We start from the raw sequence: 7,593 nt of genomic DNA, 5'->3' as shown, positions 1-7,593 counted from the left end.
AGGATTTACTTTAACTAAGTAATGTTAAAATTTAAGTAAAATTATATTTTTGGAGATGTTCAAGTTTAGAGTTTAGCTGGCATTATTGTCAACCAATGTCCACTAAGGGTTCAATATTGATTTACTGTATCATGTTAATGACCATGATCACGCTCAATAGATTTGGGACGGCTTCCAACGTTAAATTTGATAATTTATAACATCCAATGCCATAGGTTATTAAATTTTAATAGTTTTGAAGCCTTGAAAAATCCTCCCAAAATGATGTGGTTGACCATAAGGACATTACTAATTAATATGCAAGTCATTGATCATGAATCTAAGGTTATTTGGTTGGGTTTAAAGTGATTCAAAATTTTCCAAAAATAACTTATAGGCCAAGAGATTTTTTATTTCAATTTGAGCATTGGATTTTGGTGTTTTGAATTTTTATTAGGTTTAAAAAATAGATTTGGTTTGGATTTGATTTGATCAATAATTTTAAGTATTCTTAAATTTGAAATTTTTTATCATTAATAATTATTAATGAATTTTTATTAGGTAACAATCAATAGTGACTGTCAACTTATGGATTTTGAGTTTGAATTTACCTTAAGTTTTGATTATGATTATGGAGATAAATGATTGAGAGTGGTTTTAAATTTGGATTGATCATATTATTAATAATCATCTAGTGTTTATTAGGTGATTGGTAAGATGATCGAATGGAAATCAAGGGTGGCTATCAAGTGATGATTTTGGGATCAATGATCTAATCACTATAACAAAGCATAGTGATGAAATAGATTTAAAGTTTGTAGTGGAGTTCAATAATTTGTATGTAAAGATTGAATATTTTTTGTAGAGAATTGACCTCACTCAAAAAAGTGGTCAACACTCCTTTTGGACCTCCTTGCTCTATGAGGCCATCATATAGTCAGTAACCTTCTGCTTGGGTGGGTCAAATTGCCCTAAGAGAAATGTTATATTCTAGGCCTCATGCATGAGATATTACAATAAGATCTATCTCTTAAAGTACTTACTTATCCACTAATTACATCATTGCGATGCCAACACAATCTTCAAAATTACACTAAAGAAGGGTTATAAATCTACATCTATTCTATTATTATTTTTTGTAATTACATATAATATTCATTAACTTTCCCTATTCACAACTTACTGATGTAGGGCTATGCAGTCAATAATGTGAGCTACTCACTAAGAAAGATTGAAATATAAATAAGCTTAGATTTCCTTTGACATAAAAATAATGAAAGCTCATTAAACATGCAAGCATACGTGTTGATCAAATAATAAAGTGATCATGAAGAGTGTCGATCCTAAGAGGAAGTATTTTGTTTAATTGCAATTAAACTATTATTGTCTAATATAGATGCACAATATATCCCATTGAATGTAAAATGGTTGTTTTTGAGTTTTTTTCACTTAATGGAAACTTGCAAGAAAATTAGATACTAATATAAATAAGCTATTTTTTACTAATAAATGAAAAACAACATAGTTTTCCAAATGAGTAATTAATTTTGCATTTGTATTAGATCATATGCATCCTTATATCTCTATTAAGCTTGTAGGGGTAAAAATGGAGGTTTATGGCCTACCTACAATTCTAATATCTCCATAGAACCTAGAAGGTTTAACATCTTATATCTAGGTATGTCAACATTCTATTTCAATACTCTTTTTAATTCAAATATTCCTATGTTGAGACAATACATCACACTAGATATCAACTACATACATGGATATTATATGCATTAAATGAAGTATGGGAGATATTAAAAATATTTATAAACTATTATATAGCACAAGAGTCAACATTAGTACTTACTATATGTTTACATCATTAGCTCAAAAACTCAAAAATTTAGTCAGACATGAATAACGCAAAAGGCAAACTCTTGTTCATTTTATTCTTATAAGAAAAAGATACCAAATAATTAATAAACTTAAATATTACCCAGAAGGGTCAATTGATAATCTCCACACTTCTTTTAATAATAAAATTACTTTCATAATATAAGGTAAGATATATAAATGAAAGTATCTTGCACTTCCTTAATATTGCCTTATATTTTACTCTAAGATAGAACTAAAGGAAGACAGTAAAAAGGACAAGACTCCGCTGAAATTTAAAGAACTCCTATAACAACAAAATTGAAAAAAAAAATATTTTTACAAGCGTAGAATACCCTTAGGCACCATGGTACTAAATGTGTTTATGTTGATATTGGTATAAGATAAAAAAATACCATGACACTATTAGGCATGCTCCATTGTGGCACTGTGCTCATTTGGCACAGGTAATGGTTGAATCAATGCATCATTTGGCTAAGTTAGCATGAATACTCATTTTGATGATTGCACTAATGTCTCACTAAAAAAGTTTAGTGTTGCGATGCTTGAAGGTACAATACAATCCAGTGATGTTGAAAAGCTTCATACTCTAGTGTTCATTTTCTTGAGACTCCAGTATTATAGTGTTGATTTATAATGCAACGATCTGTGAGGTGTTGTGGTGCTTATATGGTCTCCACAATGGTGCTAATCTCCATAAAATTCTAGAGTGATTAGTGTTTTAATGTCTAAATTAGGCATTATGGAGTTGGGGACGGAAAAGCTTTGATGCATAATCTTTGAATGTTATAACTCTCATTCAATACTTATTAACTTTTCTCCTAAATATTTCCTATTGAAAATAATTATAATAATATATTTTCACTAATTTTAACACAATAAATAGTACACAATTTTTACATAACAAATTTCTCTTAGCTTAAACTCTTGCATATCCTCAAGCAATGGTAAAATTACATACTAATTAAATTAATAGCCAAAGTAAACAAGATAATATTTTAAAATTGGTAAAGTATAATATAATACATTATTGTCTAAAAATATTTTGTAATAAACAAAGTTATAATTTTAACTTGAAAGGTCATAATAATTATCCCAATTTATCACCCATTCTGTGGCATTCATTAAACATATCTACTATGAGTGCATGTGTAAAACTAACTTATAAAATCATAAATGTATAATATATTACTTAAGGAGTAGTTATGCATTTACTTAAATTAGAAGTTTATTGGTTTACTTTCATATTTATTAGTTCACTCATCTTCTCCTATTGGATTTAAGTATTAGGATGCTTTTAGACTATAGATTTTACATATACAAAATTTTTGTTATACTCATATTTTTTCCATTTTAATTTTTTTTCATTTAAATTTTTCTTTTCATCCTCTAACAACTCTAATTGATTTAATGTAAGGATTCAATAAGATCACTAAGTCCATATTTAAGTTTACTATGATCTTCCTAATTTAAGCTACCAACTTTTTCCCCTAAACTCAATCACTCATTCTTTAACTCAGTATTCAATGCATGGGTGTATAGCTTCTAAACTTAAAACAAGACAACAATATAAATGATTTATATTAGTTAAATACTAAGATTTTTAAATTATGTATTATTATGTGTTATTCATTCAAACTATCATCTTGAGTTTTATTAAATATTATCATTTTTATTTTATCTATATAAGAAATCAAAATGCTAGAACTACGTAAAGGAAAATTTTCAATTATTAAGTATAAGGGAATTTAAATTAAATTAAATGAAAAAGAAACAACAAATTGTGCAAGCATAAAAAAATATTGAATATAAAATAAACATGCTTTTTATTGAATGATTATACGGTCAATAGCATTGTAATGCAAATACTACAAACAAACACTAGAAAAGTTGTTCTTGAACAACTATTCTCTTGATCCATCTCCATCCAAGATCCATATGATCTGCACTTATCATAATAAAAACAATGGCTCTCATTACCATTACACAACATCACCATCATAATATGATCAGGACATCATAATACCATAGAGATCCACCAAGCAAAAATAACAAACAATATATAAAAATGAAAAATAATTATAAATAAAAGTAGCTATATCTAACTCTTTCCTTTGTCTATCTCTCAAGCCTACAAGGAACAAAAAAAAGCTCCCATCACCTGAGTCATGATCTCCTCCTCATCATCATCAGAAGGATTTGTCTAAACAAATGATTGTTATCCTTGGTAGTAAAGAAATATAGCTTGTCCAGATTCCCCACAAAGGGACTCCTCCTGAACAATCCCTTAATGCATCATAAAATTTATCTGAATTGAGATAATGTTTTTCATGCATACCAAAGTAGTGAGCTTGCCATTCCATGCTCTCCTCATAGTATTCAACCACACCATAAATCTACTCCCTAACTGAGCCACCTCCTAAAAAAAGAAGATTTAAGAGTCCTAAAACTCCTACTAATGTTGATACAAGGCCAACTTGATAAATGAGGCTCACTAGGGCCATTCTCCTGCTTCTTATCTTTTCAAGCTCTAAAATTTTATTTTTGAGAGTATTGAATGGAGAAAAAGTTGCTCATCACACATATTTCACCATAGAATAACATTATAATATAAATCATAAATAAGTTAAGGATGGCCTAAGCTTATTGAAGTAGTGCCTCTAATAATATAAGTTATGAAAAATCAATAAGCTTTACCACATCAATAGTGTATCCAACTTGAAGAACATAATTAAAAATAGCATAGTCTTTGGTTAGCTCACTAATATTTTTCTTTGGTAAAATTCAAGTAGAATTAAAATAATTTCAAGCTTTTGACATATGTATTAAGAAAGATGTTGGAAAAATCATAATTTTTCCCCTTTTTCTTCCTCATATCCCCACTATTAGGCTCACACAAAGCCCTAAGAATTTTCTCAAAATAAAAGTCTCTAGAAAAAAGGGTATACTCATCAAATTGAAATTTTTGAAGCTTATACAGATGATTAATTGATATAAGATCAAAGGGTACACACTTACCTCGCACATAACACTTATTATCGACTACCTCCTAATTAGAAAAGAACCCCCTCACTATATATATTGATAACTATTGAAAAGGATTTTCTCACATTAGCTCCCAATATCTGTTTATAATTATATACATTACCTTTCCTATTGAGTTTTAGAAGCATATCTCATGGATCAAGTGCTTGGATACCACTATTTTCTCGTTCCTTTTCTCAACCTTTAGTAGAAAGGGTTCTAATTTTATTAAAGGATGATGAAAAATGCTTCTTAGTTCCAAACATTTTTGGGACCTTTTCTTAGAATGATCAAACAAAAAAATGTAGAAAACTTGGACAGAATGTGAGATGATGGAGTGAAAAAAATATTAAATAGGCACTCATGTATATTAATATCATAGGTATTATAAAGTTCAAGTGTTCAACAATGTGACGCTTAAAATTACAAAAATGATAAAGAATCAAATAGATGACACTACAGTAGTAAGAGACATATGGAACTACAGTGTAGGAATTAGAAAATGAAGCACCAACTTATTGACAAGGGAAACAAAGTGGCTTGACAGGTTATAACACGGAAAACAATTACCATTGTGACAATTTAACTAACATAATAATGAGTTTGACCAAATAATAGGGTATTGGCAACAACACTACGGTGCTTAATAAAATGTCATATTATAAAAGTTATGAAGTATGACTTAGGCTTCGTTTGGGATGGCTTTTTTACTACTTTCTAAAACGGAGTTTTAGTACAAATTTTTTTAATTTTGTACTAAAACTCCATTTTAGAAAGCAGTTAAAAAGCCATCCCAAACGAAGCCTTAATGATTACACTTCCACCAGTACTATAGAAATAACAAACCAACATTATAGTGCTTGATAGAATAGTGTAGAGGAGCTCGATAAGGAAAAATTGTAGTGCAACATTTAATGATACAATGTTGCAGTGATGTAATTCAAAAAATGTTTTCAACACTTTTGATTTATATTATTATTTTGTAATATTGTGGTTATTGGAATTCAAATATTGTAGTACTTCAAATAATAATGCTGCAACATAATTTCATTTTTTTGCACACAAACCTTTTCTCAGAATGCTTTTCATAAATTATTCAAAATCAATATTAATTATTTTCATAAATATTACCACAAATACATATAATATAAATTACAAAACAAAATATAAAAATATAAAAAATAAAAATTTTTTTCCTCCCAATTAGTGATAAATTTATAGTCTTCAGTTAAACTTACCTTGATATGTAAATTTAGCTATAATGAATCACCACCACATCTTTAGTGGTCTCCAATTTTGATCTTTTCCTTTCTCATTTGGATTAATCTTAGTATTATTAGATATAGTTCCATGAGTTCTACAATTAAAAGATTTTGCAAATTTTTAAAATTAATTTTCTAAGATTTCCATTAAAACCATCTAACTATATAACTGGGTTACTAGTAGAATAACAACCTCTTCCAATGGTGATATTCTCTATCTAAATTGGTTGTTTTAATTAAAACCTATAGGATATGATGGTTTATGGTTTATAATATCTTTTTGAGGATTATTTTAATTTCCTCCTTGGTTAGATTGACCTGCATTAAACTTATTATTATCAACATTATTGTTATTTGACTAGCTAAAATAAGGGCAATTCTTATAACATAGATTATATGTACTAGAACAGATATTATTTTCTCTTCCACTCATATTTACATTCTCAATCCCTAGTGCATTACCTTCCTTAATTGAATTTAAATCAAGCCCTTCAAATAACATAGATGATCCTAACCCTAAACAATTTCCAAAAGTATCTAAATTTTATAAAATTTTATCTATCTAACAAGTGAAAATAGATCTTTGATTAGATTAATATATAGGTCATTTGGTTGCTTAGTTTATTATATTGGATGTGGCTTCTTACTTAAACCAATTGTAAATAGTAAAAGTATCATTGCTATGAATGATATTTGGTTATTGGACATGTGCTTTAATAAATGGCCAATGTTAGCTGACTGTGATGACTTAGACGGAGTGATGCTACAACAGTTTCTTCTTCAGGATGGTCAATGGAGCTTGTCTGAACTGTATCAGTTTTTCAATCAGGATCTTATAAATCTTATTTTGCAGCAATGTGCTATTCACGATGGGCATAATGATCAGGTGGAAACTCTATTCCAACTCTTTAGAAAATTGATTTCTGCATTGGCATATGCAGAATATATCAAATACAACAATAAGGATTAGGATTTTAGCTTCTCCAATTGGTTAAGGAAATTAAAACCCAAACCAAGAGTTAAATTACTTTGGTGGAGGATGAAAAGGTACGATTTGCCTACCAATGAATTTATAAAATATAGAAGACTTTAGCATAGTGATCTTTGTGCTAGAGGTTTCCAAGAAGTTGAAGATTTTTCGTATATTATTGTTCATTATAAATATCTCATTGACATCATTTGCAAATTGACACTTTGGGGATTTAATATTCCTATTTTCTAATCTTTGGCTAACTATTTATCTCAGCTTAGAGATCTTTACAAGGATTGCTTGAATACTGTAAAGATCTATTGTATAGTTGTTTTCTTCTCTTGGAAATGTCAGAATGACAGTAAACATGGTAATTCTATTTTACCTACATCGGTTGTTGTAGCAAACATTTTATCCACTGCTATGAATAGATATCCGATGCTAGTTGACTGGGGTGCTTCTCTCCATTTGGAGTTT

Source organism: Dendrobium catenatum, unplaced genomic scaffold, assembly GCF_001605985.2.
Source record: "Dendrobium catenatum unplaced genomic scaffold, ASM160598v2 fragScaff_scaffold_1369, whole genome shotgun sequence".
Classification (NCBI taxonomy): domain Eukaryota; kingdom Viridiplantae; phylum Streptophyta; class Magnoliopsida; order Asparagales; family Orchidaceae; genus Dendrobium; species Dendrobium catenatum.
This window is presented reverse-complemented; position numbering follows the sequence as displayed.